Here is a 17234-nt window from a genome sequence, read left to right on the forward strand (position 1 = left end):
TAATAAAAGGCATCCAAATTGGAAAGGAAGACGTAAAAATATCATTATTTGCAGATGACATGATACTGTATATAGAGAACCCTAAAGATTCCACCAAAAAACTACTAGAACTGATAAATGAGTGCAGTAAAGTAGCAAAATACAAAATGAATATTCAGAAGTCAGTTGCATTTGTATACACCAATAATGAATTATCAGAAAGAGAAGTTAAGAAAACAATTCCATTTACAAATGCATAAAAAATACCTAGGACTAAATTTAACCCAAGAGGTAAAAGACCTGTACTTGGAAAATTATGAGACACTGAGGAAAGTAATTGAAAATGATGCAAGTAAGTGGAAACTGTGTCCATGGATAGGAAGAATTAATATCATTAAAATGTCCATATGAACCAAAGCAATCTACAGATTCAATGTAATTCCTATCAAGATACCAATGGCCTATCTCACAGAACTGGAACAAATATTCCAAAAATTTATATGGAACCATAAAAAATCCTGAATAGCAATAGCAATCTTGAGAAAGAAGAACACAGTTGGAGGAGTCATGCTGCCTAATATCAAACTATACTACAAAGCCATAATAATTAAAACAGCATGGCACTGACAGAAAAACAGGCATATATATAAATGGAACAGACTAGAGAACCCAGAAATTAACCTATGTCTTTATAGTCAATTAATATTTGATGAAGGAGGCAAAAACAGTAAATGGTGTTGGGAAAATTGGACAGATACAGGCAAAAAAATGAAACTAGACCACCTTTTATACCACACACCAGAATAAACTCAAAATGAATTAAAGACTTAAATGTTATACTTGAAACCATAAAAATCCTAGAAGAAAACATAGGCAGTAAAAATTTTGGACATTTCTCCTAGCAACATTGTTCTGATGTATCTCCTAGGGCAAGGGAAACAAAAGAAAAAATAAACTAATGGTACTACAGCAAACTAAAAAGTTTTGCACAGCAAAGGAAACCTGATGCAGACTCAGCCCAGCAGTGTCCGGGATGTTGTGGATGAGATGAACAAATTCACATGGACTACCGAAGTCCTATGGAGAAAAAGGGACAGCACAGCCACTCTCTGAGTGAGAGAGCACCCCGACCCTTGCCTGGACAGGCTTTTATTGCTTTCTAATAGCATACATCAAAGAGGGTTCTCATTCATTATGCTCAGGTTTGCTTTAGGTGATTACTTTTTATAGGTAACAAAGGAAAGGATGTTGCTGATTACTTCTTACAGATTAACAAAGAAAACATGTTGCAAATGCAAGGCAATGATAAGAGTGATTGGTCTGGTTACACTCTGTCCTTGGGAGAATTAGCACAGACTTCAGGAAGTTACTTTAAAGATATGCAGTAAACATTTGCTGCTTCAATTCAGGGTGAGGGAGTTCTAGCAAAGGCAAGCCTCATAGCAGCCTAGGTATAACCTAGGCCTGCTTTCCCAAAGAAAAGCCCATCTTGGGGTCTGGCTCCTGTGTGCCAACTCGCTCCTGCCAGTTTTCCGACAGGGCTGGGCTACATTTGCCATTGCCCAGCAGATCAGTTCCCTATAGAAATCACCAACAAAATGAGAAGACAATCACTGAATGGGACAACATAGTTGTCAGTACACCTGATAAGAAGTTAGTATCCAAAATTTATGAAGAACTTATAAAACTTAACACCAATAAAGACAATCCATTTTTAAAAACTGGCAAAGGACCTGAATAGACACCTCCCTAAAGTAGACATACAGATGGCCAATAGGCATATGAAAAAATGCTCAATGTCACTAATCACCAAAGAGATGCAAAATAACACCACAATGAGATATCACCTCAATCCGTCAGAATGGCTATCATCAGTAAATCAACAAACAACAAGTGCTGGCAAGCATGTGGAGAAAGGGGAGCCCTTGTGCACTATTGGTGGGAATGCAGAGTGTAGAAAGCAGTATGGAGTTACCTCAAAAAATGTAAAATGTAACTGTTTTATGATCTAGCGATTCCACTTCTGTCAATTTATCTCAAGAAATCCACAACACTAATTCAAAAGAATATACCAGCCCTATGTTCATTGCAATATTTATAATACCCAAGATTTGGAAGCAGCCCAAATGTCCATCATTATATGAGTAGATAAAGCAGCAATGGTACGTTTACACAATGGAATTCTACTCAGCTATAAAAAAGAAGACAGTTTTACCCTTTGAGACAGTATGGATGAACCTGGAGAACATTATGCCAAGTGAAATAAGCCAATCAGAGAAAGTACCATATAATTTTTTGCATAAGTGGAATCTAATAAACCAAATGAACAAGCAAAATAGAGACAGACTCACAGATAGAGAACAGGCAGACAGCTCTGGAGTTGGGATTTTGGGTGTAAGGAATTGATCCAAAAAAGAGGGAGAGAGAGAAAGAATTCATAAACAGACAACAGTGGGGTGATTGTGGGAGTGGGAGGGTGGTGGGTGAAGATGGAAGAGGGTATGAGGTTGTAAATGGTAATGGTAAAAATGCAATAAAAATCACTCAATAAAGTTTTTTAAAAATGAAAGTGATAGTCAAAGGACCTGAATAGACACTTCTCCAAAGTGAACATACAGATGGTCAATAGACATATGAGAAGATGTTTAATGTAACTAATCATCAGAGAAATGCAACTTAAAACCACAATGAGATATCACCTCATACCTGCCAGAATGGCTATTATTAATAAGTCAACAAGCAACAAGTGCTGGTGAGGATGTGGAGAAAAGGGAATCCTCATGCACTGTTGGTGGAAGTACAGATTGGTGCGGACACTGTGGAAAGCAGTGTTATGACCCAGTGATTCCACTTCTGGGAATTTATCTGAAGAAACCCAAAATACTGATTTGAAAGGATAGATGGATGCCTATGTTCATACTGCATTATTTACAACAGCCAAGGTTTGGAAGGAACCCAAGTGCCCATCCACCAATGAGTGCATAAAAATACCATACAACATTTACACAATGGAATACTACCCAGCCATAAAACAACAGAACTCTTCCCCCTTGTGACAACATGGGTGGACCTGGAGATTGTTGTGCTAAGTGAAATAAGCCAGTCAGAGAAAGACAAATACCATAGGATGTCACTTATACGTGGAATCTATGAACAAAATAAACAAAATAGAAACACTAATAGAGAACAGACTGACATCTGTTAGAGGGAAGGGGGGTTGAGAGGTTGGGCGAATAGGTGACAGGATTAAGAAAAAAAGGCAAAAAAACTTCATAATCACAGACAACAGCATGGTGATGACCCGAGGGAAAGGAGAGTGGTAGAAGAGGGTAAAGGGGGTTTAAATGCTGGCGGAAGGAGACTTGACTTTGGGTGGTGAGCACAATGCAATATGCAGATGATGTTTTATAAAACTGTACACTTGAAACTTATGTAATTTTATTAACCAATGTAGTGCTAATAAATTCAATGATTTAAAAAATATAGTTTGATTCTGTTTGCTAATATATTATTTATGATTTTTACATCGATATTCAGAAGCGAGAGTGGGCTACAATTTTTTTCAATGTCTGAAGTTATATGGTTTCAGAATCAGCATAACTGCTCGTGTCACAAAGAGTTGGAATCTTTGTTTCTTTGCTTTTATTCTGGAATAATTTAAGTGGCATTAAAACATTCTGTCCTTTGAGGTGTGATCATTGCCCATTTGAAAATGTCTGAGCCTGATGCTTCCTTCCAGTTGAGTGGAATGATTGAATCCTCAAGGGAGCAGAACTTTGGACGAGAGTGTGGGGAGTGGCGAGCCGTGGCCCTTAGAACAGCACGTCAGACCTCTGTCTCATGACACACGTACACTGATTACTAAAATTCTGTGGCACACCAAAAATATATTTTTTGCTGATCTGACAAAAACTAGGTATAATTTTGATTCATTCACACCAGATGGCTGTGTTGGGTTACTGATGTCACTTTTTTTTTTAAATTTGACAATCTAAGGGAAAAGAGGTCAGTGCCCTGACAAAATAGTCAGGTTTCACACATTTTACAAAGTCTTGCCTCACAGGGTGCGCCTCCTGCGGCACGCAGGTGGGAAATCCCTGCTTTAGAGAACAGTGGGCTCAGAGCAGTGTGTGTCTCCAACCAAGGCCGAGGAGGAAAGGCAACCTTCTTCATTTTATCTTTCACAGCCTTCTTTGTTTCTTCTGGGGCAATTTTTTCAATTTAGATTTTAAAAACTCTTCTAGAGGTAATTTTGATTAGTTATATTTTCCTTAAAACAAATTATCCAATTCATCCAGATTTCTAAGTGTATTTGCATAAAAGTCAACAAAGCAGTCTTTTGTGAACCTTTTTAATTTTTTCCTGATTTCTTATTTTGTATATTTTGGCTTCCTTGGTTATCTTACCTTTAAATTTTTTAAAAAAGAATCAGCTTTTATATTTATTTTTTAGTTCTACCATTTTTGTTGTTGTTCCAAATTCATAAATTTCTGCTTTTATTTTAATGCCTTTTTACTGCTTTCTTTAGGGGTACTTTTGTTGCTTTTTTTCTAACTTCATGAGTTGGATGCTTAAATTCTAAATTCTTTTTTGTAAATGTAAATATTTAAGGTTAAGACTTAGCCCTTAGATATACACATGCACTTTAGATATACCCCATAATTTCTGATGTATAGTGTTTCATTATTTTTATTGTAGATATCCTAAAATTTTGGTTTTAATTTAGCTTTGATGTATTGGATTGGCCAAAAAGTTCATTTGTTTTTTCTGTAAGATGGCTCTAGTAGCGAGTGCTTAGTTGTTTTTAACTTCATTTGAAACAATTTTGTTAGATTTTATTGTGACAGCCATCTTATCAGTGTGCATTTAAAAAATTATCAAAATTGGTGAATTTTTGGGTAGACATTTTAATATTGAAGATGGAAGAAAATATGCAACATTTTGGCATATTGTGCTTTATTATTTCAAGAAAGGTAAAAATGCAACTGAAACATACAAAAAAGATTTGCGCCGTGTAGGGAGAAGGTGTTGTGACTGATCGAACGTGTCAAAAGTGGTTTGCGAGGTTTTGTGCTGGAGATTTCTCACTGGACGATATTACACAGTCAGGTAGACCAGTTAAAGTTGATAGCGATCAAATCGAGACATTAACTGAGAACAATCAACGTTCTACCATTAGGGACATAGCTGACATACTCAAAATATCAAAATCAATAAAGTCATTGGTGAACATGTAAAGCATGTCTTTTATTTTACAGAAAGAACTAAGTGGACATTTTGGCCAACCCAATAGTTGTTAAGTTGGGAGAATGTGAGAGTTGAAAGGCTTCCAGGTACAAGGGTCATTTTTTTATTATGTTATTAATTTTTAGTTTTATTTCATTGTGATCAGATCAGAGATCAGTGTTATCTGTACTACTTTGTATTTTTGAAATATTTGAGTTTTTCTTTGTGGTCAAAAGAAGGGTCAATTTTTGTGAATAATTTAAGAAACTCATTTTGTTTCTTAACTCATTAGTAGGCTGAAAACTATTGGGAAGTTTCTGTAAACAGAATATTTTTCAGCCCACTAATTTTGATATCAGTAGGTCTTCTTTATCCTTAAATGGTTTTTGACCTGTTGTAATCTGACAGAGGTAAGTTAAAATCTATCACTATTATTGTGGTTTTATTTCTCCTTAGTTTTTTGGAGTTCTTTATGAATAATGATGCTATTTTATTTGTTTACAAATACCTTCCTATATTCTTATAAATTGTTCCTTTTCATTATAAAATGACCTTCCTTTTATCAGTTAATGTTAACCTTTGCTCTGCATTTGAGCTTGTGTGATATTATGACAAGCCTGCTGAATTTTGTTTGTGTTAGTCAAATATACCTTTGCCCTTTTGTTTTCATCTTTTCTGAAGCCTTTTGTTTAGGTAATTCCCTTGAGTAGAGCATCAAGTTTTGCTTTGTGATTCAAACTGCAAATCTTTTTTCTTGCAATAGATGAATTTAGCCCTACTCATGTGACAGTTATATTATTTTATCGTATGTTTTCATAGCCTTTTTAGTCCTTTGTTACTCTTTAATTATGTGCTTCCTGTGTGCTTCGCTGTGTTTTAGGTGTGTTTCTTCTGATTAGTTGGAAGGTTTTTATTTTTTATTTTAAAGATTGTATTTATTTACTTTGAGAGAGAGGGGAAGGGAAGGAGAGAGGGAGGGAAACATCAATGCGTGGTTGCTTCTTGCACGCCCCCTACTGGGGGCCTGGCCCACAACCCAGGCTTGTGCCCTGACTGGGAATCCAACCAGTGACCATTCAGTTCACAGGCTGGCACTCAGTCCACTGAGCCACACCAGCCAGGGCTGGAAGGTTTGTGTTTTTATTGAAGAGGTTACTTTTATAACCATAACTTTGTATGATACTCTCAGTCCTCTATTTCTTCAGGCTGTGTCAGTTGATTCCCTGTTTGGACAATGATAACACAGCATGCTTTCTCTTTTCCACTACCCTTTCTCCTTTGCTGCACCGAATGTCAAAAGATTTGTTTAGTGTGTACTTTTTTAAAAATTTCATGTTTATACACACTTCCATTTCTTGATTTTAAAATGAGCCTTTAATGACATATTTTGATCCCTTTCTATATAAAAGAGATAAGGGAAGTAGTATGTTTAAACACCCCTTCCTTTTCTTTCCCTTTTCCTCCCAATTTTTGTTAATCATACCATTTCAGCTTTCCTCATCACTGGGTTTATAAAATTATACATTCTCCTCTGTAGCCATAATCCCCACATTTGTTTTCATTAGAATTTCTACTAGTTATTCCACCGAAGTGTTTTCTCCCCACTCATTTTGTGGGAGATCACACCTGGTGATCTCATCTGTTTTGTTAAACCAACTTTGATTTTTATTGATAGGTGACAACTTTATATGCCTATATATCATTAAACTGTGTACCTTTAGGGGTATAATGTTATAGGAGAACAGGCTACAGAATTAAACAGAGCACACTTCAGGAAAGATCTATCTTCATTATTTTGCCCATATTTCATTTTGTGTACACAGAAGCATGAATGCAATTTGAAGTCTTTTAGTGGCAATAAAGTCACAATCACCTGTTTATATGACTAACACCTTTACTCCAAATATTTGATCTATAATGTTTACATGAGCAGTTTCTCATTGCAATTATTAAAATGTACTTTTTCCTGTTAGGAAACAGCAACTTATTTTTTGTGTTTATTTTTCTTTTGGAGAACTATTTCTTCTCTGATAACTGGCTCATTTTTATTTTTTTATCAAAAACTAAAGGGTAGGGGGAGGAAATAGTGATGGATTAAAATTTACTTTTTAAGGAAAGATAAAATCAATTAAAAAAATTTACAAGTGTTGTTGCTGGTGTAGAATTTATTCTATTAAGTAATCAGATTGGGAATCAAATGCCAGTTCAGCCTTTCTTACTCAGGAATCAGCATTATTTCAGAATCATGTTTTTTTGTGTATTTTCTTAAGTCAAGCGACAGTCTGTTTCAACCAAATGATTTTGCTTTGGAAGTTAGGAGTCAACATAAACTATGTTGCGCACAAACCCCAAGGCACCTCCTTTTCATTCTAGCCCATTTATCCCCCAAAGGAGAAAGAGTTTCCTCTCTAAAGAGAGGAAGGCAGTCGATGCGGCTTGGTGTTGGCCAAGCAGGCGAACCACTCACAGTCAGCCACTCCTGGCCGACCCGAAAGACGCCTGCAGTGTCATGACCACCCGCTGCACTGGGCCGGGACAGCGGACCACTGCAAATAGTCTGTAGGGTCTGTGGCATTTAACATTCTTATTTTCAACTCCTGGAAAAAGCAGTTCTTTACTAATTTCCACATCCACAGGATATTCAGTATTTTTGATAAGCTTCTGACACCCACCAGACTCCTTGTGAACAAACTGGTGCAGGTGCGGCACAAGGACAGCAGGGGATCTTTGGAGTCACTCTTACTTAGACCCATCTCAACCTCTTGTTTGGTTTTTATGGTAATAACCTTGGACAGATTCTCTTGCCACCATGCTTTCCAACGCATCCTGGGCCATAGGTATCTTGTCAGACTGGACGTGCAGCTTGCAACATGAAAAATGACTGCAGAGTGGCAGATTCTTTTGAACTCTGCTGGTAAACCACAGACCTGATGTGTCCCTCCAAAATGCCAGTGATTGGGGTCTGAACAAAGTGCACCTGGAAAGTGACTGAAGTCTTATTTTTGGGCCCCACTTGCTCCCCTTCATCCTCACTTCCTTCGCCTAGTTCACTGAGTGGCTTTTGGGTCCATTGGAAATCGTTTTCCATTATTTGGTGAGAGAAGTTTCTTTAGGTTCAACATTTCCTCATGAAGTCCTTTTAGAACGAAGCCTAAGTATTCCTCAGCATCCTACTGTCGACCCCTTTGAGGCAGGCTTGACTTGATGACTGTCAGGAATAAATACATGCAGGTTCAAAAGCAGCTCCAGGGCAGATATCCCTCCTGATTGTATCCCTAAGAGCTGGTCTGGATTTTGGAGGTACTGTCCTATGAGTAAACTCATTCATTAGATGAACAAAGCTGTCTACCATGGGTGTTGAGTACAAGGTCTTTGCACCTTTGAATACAGAGGAGTGAACTTCATCAGGTGATACATCGCAGGGCAAGCACACAATTCCTGCAGTGTGGCATCATGGTAGAACTGGGTTCCTTTATTGGTCAGTCCACAGGGTTGTAATGATACTGGTTTATGTATTAGGGTTACATTCTTTACTAACTCTGCAATCTTCACGGCCACAGCATCCTCTGACACTGGAACAAGCCCTTCCTCATTGGCTTCAGCCTGCTTTTCAGAGACCAGGGGAGATGTGGCTGGCAGGGAATTCTTAGTTTCCACAGAAGTCCTGGGCGAGGAGGAAGACTGGCCCATGACTTAGGCTGACTGACAGCACGGTGCCCACCACAAGGGCTGGGCGTTGGCAGGAGGGACGGCGCTCTCAGCTGTAGCTAGTCTGAGTCCATGTTCCCACAGTCTGCAAATCCACCCCATTAGCAGATGAGCCCTCAGCCAAGGATTCAAGTACTTGTTAGCCACTCCAAGGTTTCCAGTAGGATCAGTTCCAGTGTAAGGGTGAGCCACAGCCGTCCTCGACAGGCGGTCCCTGCCAGCCTCTGCAGGAGACAGGACCAGTCAAGGGTAGGCCCTGGTCGCTGCCCTGCAGCCCCTCCATTGCTGCCCAGGGCTCAGGGAAAAGAGCCACAGGGCACAGTTGTCATAACAAGCAGCAGAGTCCCGAGGGCGGCTGCAGTGCCGGTGTCCCAGCAAAGGCTTGTCACCCACCAACTCTATTCCTCTGTGCCTGCAGTGTTACAGATGGCTGGGCTTCAAGGTCATTGATGGGGCTTCTTGGATATGCTGCCCTCACTGCCATCTTTCAAGTAACCATAATATCGAGGTGGACATTTTTTCTTCCCTATATGCTCCCTTGGTCCAACACCACCTGAGACACCATCATTTTCCAGAACCTCTGCCTCTGAGTTGGAACCACCACAGAGCATGGGTGGAGTCTGGGTACCATCAGTAGATGGAACTGTGTAGTTCACTTCTTTATGTCATCAGGAGTCTTTTGGGAAGTTGTGCAACTAAGAATGAATTTAGGGGCCTGAGGTGTCATGGTGCTTGAAATACTGTAGTTGGGAGTTCTCTGTTATTGGATTCAATGACTTCGTTTACACCAAACTTGGGTCTCTGATGGTCTCATCCATTAGGTAGCTCATCTGTAGCCTATGGCCACACAGAACTGCTCCATTGTATGGAGGAAGCACAACTGAAGAGGGAGGAGTCACAAGGAACTGACTCAACTCAAAAATATACAGTGGGCTGGGGAGGGCCTCCACTCTGCACACTGCCTACATCCCCCCACCCTGGGGTGCCATCTCATCACCTCACGATCTCATCTTCAAGAAGAATTTATAGAAAATACATCCTCTGAGCTTTTCATGTTCAAAAATCTCTGTTGCCTTCACTTGAAAAACTGTTTAGGAAAAAAACACAGTGAACCTCCAGTCAAGACAGCAGCACAGGTAAACACAGCTCACCTCCTCACACAACCACATCAAAATTACAACTAAAAAAAGAATTATAACTACATTATACAACACCAACACTCAGAACCATCAGAAATCAAGCTGAATGGAAGTCTGACAACTACGGAACTAAAGAAATCACATCCATCCAGACTGGTAGGAGGAGCAGAGACATGCAACAGACTGGTCCCACATCCATGTGTGGGTACAGATTTGGGAGGGATATCTCAGGACAGAGGAACCCCAGTCCCACACCATGCCCTCCAGCTAAGGGTTCCAGTGCCAGGAAGGTAAGTCCATATAACTTTCCACATAACTTCTGGCTGCAAAAACCATTGGTGATTGAGTCTGCAGAAGAAACTTCTGGAGTCCCAAGCAGCTCCTCTTAAAGAACCCATACATGGACTTATTCAAACTCACTCCCTCTGAATCCAGCATCAGGGTAGCAGCTTGAAAGGCACCAGTGGTGTACAGGAAGGAACTGAAGTGTCTGGCTTCAAGATGAGAGCTGGGGGACAGTTTTCTTCCAGAAAGGAAGGTGACAGAGGTGATTGTTCCTTTTCTGAACCCTCCCCCACAGAGCCACAGAGCTGGCAGGCTGGTGCCATATCTGAGACTCCATCAACCTGGCTAACACTGTTTGCCCTGCCCTGGAGATCCCCTGAGGCTCTGTCCCACCCAAATTATAGCTGTTAACAGTGGCTTTTCCACATGAATGGCTGGTCTTGGCTCATGCTTTACAACTTCCACAATCTTTTCAAACTAGCAATGGCTGGCTTCAGTGAGTCACCAGCCCTCTTGCTAAGTGGCCCCAGGCCTGGCACTAGCAGCAGTCACCCTAAATTCACAGGTTGGCTTCTCCTGGGAATCTCCAAGCCCAGCACAAGTAGCAGCCATCTCAGATTGCTTTATAGCTCAGGCAGGGTGGCCCTGGGCAAAACACAGGTAGGAGCTGACCTTGGCCTATACCACCTGGGAAACTCCAGAGCCTGCATACCCACTGAAAAGCTACAGATGACATCAGAGTACCATCACTCTGCCCCTGCACAGCTGATCCTCCCCAGAGGGTGGAGATTGGTGGTCAGTGGTCACAGCCAATCCTTGTAGCTGACTGGTCTGAGTAAATCCCACCCATTGATCTCCAAAGTAACCAAAGCTCAACTACAAGGGCAGGGTGTACTCAGCCCACATCATGGGTACACCTTGAGTACCCAGCTTTTGTGATAGGGGAGTCTGTGCCACTGGAACCTGCAAGACATCTACTACATTAGGCCATGCTACCAATACAGGGAGTCATAGCAGCTCTATCTAATACATAGAAGCAAACACAGGGAGGCTGCCAAAGTGAGGAGACAAAGAAACATGGCCCAAATGAAAGAACAGATCAAAACTCCAGAAAAAGAACTAAACAAATGGAGATCAACAATCTTATCATATGCACAGTTCAAAACACTGGTTACACAGATGCTCAAGGAACTAGTGAGGACCTCAACAGCATAAAAAAGATCTAGTCAGAAATGAAGTATACACTAATTGAAATAAAGAACAATCTACATGGAAACAACAGTAGAGTGGATGAAGCTGAGAATCAAAATAATGATTTGGAACATAAGGAAGCAAAAAGCAACCAATCAGAACAAGAAGAAGAAAAAAATTAAAAAAAAAACAAAAAACAAGGATAGAGTAAGTAGCCTCTGGGACAACTTCAACGATTCCAACATCCATATGATGGGGTTGCCAGAAGGAGAAGAGAAAGAGCAAGAAATTGGAAATCTATTGGAAAAAATAATGAAAGAACAGTTTCCTAATTTGGTGAAGGAAATAGACATACAAGACCAGGAAGCAGAGAGTCCCAAACAAGATGGATGCAAAGAGGCCCACTCTAAGACACATAATAAAATGCCAAAGGTTAAAGAAAAAGAGAGAATCTTAAAAGCATCAAGAGAAAGGAAGTTATTTACCCCCAGGGGAGTTCCCACAAGACTGTCAGCTGATTTCTCAAAATAAACCTTGCAAGCTAGAAGGGACTGGCAAGAAGTATTCAAAATCATGAAAAGCGGGGACTTGCAGCTAAGATTGCTCTACCCAGAAAAGCTATCATTTAGAATCAAAGGGCAGATAAAGAGATTCCCAGACAAGAAAAAACTAAAGGAGTTCATGATCACCAAACCATTATTATATGAAATGTTAAGGAGACTTATTTAAGAAAAAGAAGATCAAAACTATGAACAATAAAATGGCAAAAAATACATCTCTATCAACAATTGAATCTAAAAAACAAACTAAGCAAACAAGAACAGAGACAGAATCATGGATACGGAGAGCATTTTGATGGTTGCCAGATGGGAGAGAGGCATGTAGGGGAATGGGTGAAGAGGTGAGGGGATTAAGAATTGCAAAGAGGTAGTTACAGAATAGCCATGGAAATGTAAAGTACAGAATAGGAAATGGAGTAGCCAGAAAACTTACACAGATGATCCATGGACCTGAGGGGAATTGCCTGAGGGAGTGGAGGTGCTGCATTGGGGGCGTCAAACGGTACAAAATCAGGGCAATTATGATAGCATAATCAACAAAATATAATTGAAAAAGGAAAGAAAGAAAAACTGTTTAACTGAGTATGAAATTCTTGGGTAATTAATACTTTGTTTCTTGAGGGATGTGTAGATATTGCTTCATTGTCTTCTAGCCTTGAGTGTTGCTGTAATGAAGTCTGAAACCAGCTTGGTTTCTTGTTCCTCATAAGTTATTTAATTACCTTGCTGCCCCAATTATTATTTCTTTGTCTATGAAATTTATGTTTACTACTTTACATGGTTGAATTACCATTCTGTGCTGACATCCCTGGGACACCATGAAATGGCTTTGAAGTGAGTTCTTTTTAACTGGAGATTTTTCTTAACTCTGTAAATATTTGTTTTAATATGTTACTTCTATTATATTTCTAATTTTAATTCTACGTGTATGAGCACTGTACTCTCATTGTTCCTAGGAAGGGTTTTACACATTAGGCTCCACCCTCACCTTGGTAGTAAACATGACTGGCTCCTCCTCAGACCCAGCTTTCACCTATATGATTTTAAGTGCTTCTGTCAGCCCTCCAAGGTTTGGAATTTCGCCTGACCCCTAGGTTTATTAAAGGTGGTGCTTATGGCCCTGACCGGTGTGGTTTGCCTGGTTGGGCTTCCTCCTGCAGAGCAAAAGGTCTCCTGTTCACTCAGGTCAGGCACATGCCTGGATTGCGGGTTCCATCACTGGTTGGGGTGTGTAAGAGAGGCAGCCGATTGATGTTTCTCTCTCATATAATGTTTCTTTCCCTCTCTTTCTCTCTTCCTCCCCTGTCTCAAAAATAAATACAACCTTGAAAAAAAAAAGATAATGCTTATGTTTGTATCTCACATTTCTCATTACTGTTGGGTGATTTCTGGAAGAAGCGTGGAAAATTCCATGTCTAAGTGAGATTCATTTTTCAATCCTTTCTCCATTCTGTTGTATTTTAATTTTACCTATATCAGGTGATCACACATTGATCATCCAAACCAGGATACTATGAGTGTGAAAGAGGGTGATGTTAATACAATCCTGTACTTGCATTATATGCTGGGATTATCCCTGGGAAAGTAGGATGTATGGTCACCCTACCTTTTCATTGTTGAGTAGAGTGTCTACTTTCAGGCTTCTTTCAACTGGACAGCCTTGTTCCCTCCCTCTCCGTTAGTGTTACAATTCACTCTACTGTCACCCTGGGACCCCACTCCAGGCAGGTATTAGATGGGGTGGCTCAAGGCCCTGCCCTGAGGCTTATTAAGGGTATTGCAGATGCAGTCCCTAAGCCAGAGGCTGGCTTAGCTCAGTTCCTGTGTTCTCTCATCTCCCTGAATGGCCACTTCCCATAAACTGTAACCCTAGGCAGAGATGGTCAGCAGCTTTTTTTAAAATCACCTCTCAGGAGCCAGGAAGCCCACCGAAGACTCTATTGCCCCTCCTCTATTGAAGCAGTTTTATTTTAGTCCTATAACCCATGGAGTTGAACCCCCAGTGTCTCTGCCGGATTCCAGACCTGGGGTCCAGCTGTCCTATGGCTTTGGTCCAGCTGTCCTATGGCTTTGGGCCAGCGCCCTACCTTGTGTTTCTGTGGCACCTGTAGTCCATGGAATTATGTTCCATGGCTTTGAGTCTGGTTATCTATTTAAATGTTGCTTGCTACATTTCTTTGCTATATTGAGGGGATGAGTTTACAGTGCTATAGTGAGTGGAAACATCTTTATGATTTCTACTTTGGGACATATTTCATTCATAAATATTAAACCACAAAGAAAAATCTCAAAAAATTCCAAAATCAACAATCATGCTGACCCCAATGCAAAAATTAGAAATTAACCACAACTTAATGTTATAAATTACTCAAGTCAGGGTGGAAAGAGGAAATAAACATCAAAATTACAAACTCTCTAAAAATAAATTTTACATGAGAGTTAACTATCAGATCCTATAGGATGGTGACAAAGGACAACTCAGAGGAAAATTTATCCCCTTATGTGAATTTATTTGAAAACAAGGGAAAAAAAGCCTAAAACTAAATGAATCAAATTTTCAACACCAGAAGCTAGATGGATATAAGTGGGAGGAAATGATTAATAAAAGCAAAGGCAGAAGTTAAAGGGAGAGGGGAAAAGCAATGTTTGACCTGGTCAATAAACCAAAACATTGCTTCTGTGAAAAGACCAATAAAAAGAGCCAATGTTCCATTGAACATGCCCGGAGAAAGACACACAGCTTGCTAACTGGTCTCACTTCTAAATTCCCGGTCACACACCCCTCCTGGAAATCCTACAGTATTTCTGTTGCAATCTCTCTCTCTTTCCCTCTCTCCATGTATCCCCCTCCTTTGAAAAGCTATTTCCTTTCTCCTCTCTCCTCAAACCTCCAACACTTCCTTCCTGGTCCTCATTCTCAGTTGACCTAGCTGAGAAACCAGAAGCATTCAAGTGGGCCTACACTATCCCAGACAAAGATGACTTCCTAGGTCCATATATCTGTGTCCAAACACAGCCCCAGCACCTCCTGTCAGGGTGGGTGAATGGCCCTGGCTTCTAACCAAAGCCGGTGCTCCTCTGCACTCAGTCTCCCACCACCTGCTGATGTCTCAAGATAGCTTCAAAACCCTTCTTCCTTGCTCTGCTGTGCCATTAGTCCCTCACTTTCCACTAGTCATTCCCCTACAGCATATAAACTTAATGGTATTTCTCCCATCTGATAAATATTCTTTTAACCTCATTCCTCTCTCCAGCTACTATACCATTGGTTTCTTTTCATTTCCAGAAAAATTTCTCAAGAAAGTTGTCTACATGTGCTGATTCCATGTCTCTCCTGCCGTTCCCTTGTGAGCCCCTTCCACTCAGACTTTTGTCCCAGTCATTCCATGAAACTAGTCTTGTGAAGGTCCCCAAAGGCCTCTACACTTCTACATCTAATACTCAACTTTCAGGTCTTAGTTCTGCTTGACCTTTCAGCAGCGACTGAGCCAGCTGATCACTTCCTACTCTTTTCCCTACTTTACAGTGCTCTTCTCAGTGTATTCTTCTGATTTTCCTGCTACTTCTGGCTGCAACTTCTCAGTCTCCTTTGCTGGTTCTTCCTCATCTTCCTAACCTCTTGACCTTGGACTATGCCTAGAGAGCAGTCCTTAGACCATCTGTCTTTCTGCGTACACTCCCTTCCTAAGCTCTTTGTAATCTCATGGCTCTAAATGCCATCTGATGACTCCCACATTTTTATCTCTAGCTGAGGGTTCTCTGAACTCCATTCTCATATATCCATCTGCAATAATTAGCATCTCAAGTGCAATAATATGCTCAAAAGTAAAGTCCTACTTTTCTCCTCAAACTTTCCCTAGGATTGAGTGTCTCTCATGGCAATCCACTCAATCATCTGTTCAACCCACTCTGCCCAGGGACTGAGAATACAAAAATATTAAAGCTTTAATCTGTGTTTCTAGTTTGGTTGGGGAATATCTGTATTACCTGAGTCCTTACAACAATCAGTCCGGCAGTTAAAATCTGGAACAATAACAGCTCTAGTACTTTAGTATATTTAGGTCATTTTGAGATAAACAACCCAAGTACTGAAAGAAGTTCCGGTCCTTGGCGTAAAAATGTGATGAATTCAAAAACCCTAGGGCATCAAGTTTATTTGCGGGTTTTGCTGCCACCTAGAGGACTAATAAAGTACTGAACTGCGTGTGCTGACATTCGGAGCCCCAAACTGGAGGCTGCTTTCAACTGAATGAACTTAAAATATTAATATTTTCAAAAATTGTAAAGATTATTTGGAATTTTGAACAAAACTATCTAGATGTTTTAAGGCAGGAATTAATAAGACTTTGGGTCATGGACCCATTTTAAGATGTGATGAAATAATGGATACTGTCCTAGAAAAACACTGAAACCAATGAACACACTTGTAGGGAGCCAGGACCACAAAAGATCATACCCAAGTGTAGTCCCCAGTTAAGAACCTGTTTCACATGAAAGTTAACTAAAACCTCAGAATTCGATTCAATTTCAAATACAACTACAATTCAAAAACAGGCTCAAAATTCATCTATTTACGAAATATTTCTGAACTACTTACTGTTCCACTTCCCAGTGAGATGTTATTCCACACAGAGGCACACGTCGTGTGAGAAAGCAGAGTGGAGCTTGGAGCAGAGAGGCAGTCAGGCCTGGCCAACCTCCCTTGATCTCCAGTTCAACTCTGAGGACCCCTCTGCTTGCTCCAGAGCAGTGGGCAGGCCTTGCTGGACCCTGGATGGTCATGTACCATGCATGCATGTAGCACTGGATCTCAGCCTCAGTTTCTCCAGATACAAAATGAGTATAGTGATGGTATTGACCTCAGGGGTTGAAGTGAGGATGAGATGAGATAATCAATGACAGGAAACGCTGAGTTTAACAAATGTTAACTATTCATTACCTATAGATGGGTCTCCAGGTCAGGGCTGGATAGGACATTACACAGAGCTCTTGCCTTTGCTTTGCATCTTCAATACTTATGCAAGAGAAGAGTCCCAGGTAAAGATGGCCAACTGACCCACAGTGCCAGAATCTCCCTCACCTGAAATATAATAAAATTAACAAAATATAGGAGGAAACAGTCAAAAATTCACAGTGGCAATTAAAG

At 40.3% G+C, this 17234-nt stretch overlaps 1 pseudogene; it reads right to left on the reverse strand.

Moving 5' to 3' along the window:
- Positions 1-1437: 1437 nt before the first annotated feature.
- On the reverse strand, positions 1438-9153 carry LOC112308780 (ubiquitin carboxyl-terminal hydrolase 10-like; annotated as a pseudogene).
- Positions 9154-17234: the final 8081 nt, after the last annotated feature.

This window comes from Desmodus rotundus, chromosome 9 (genome assembly GCF_022682495.2).
Source record: "Desmodus rotundus isolate HL8 chromosome 9, HLdesRot8A.1, whole genome shotgun sequence".
NCBI classification, from domain to species: domain Eukaryota; kingdom Metazoa; phylum Chordata; class Mammalia; order Chiroptera; family Phyllostomidae; genus Desmodus; species Desmodus rotundus.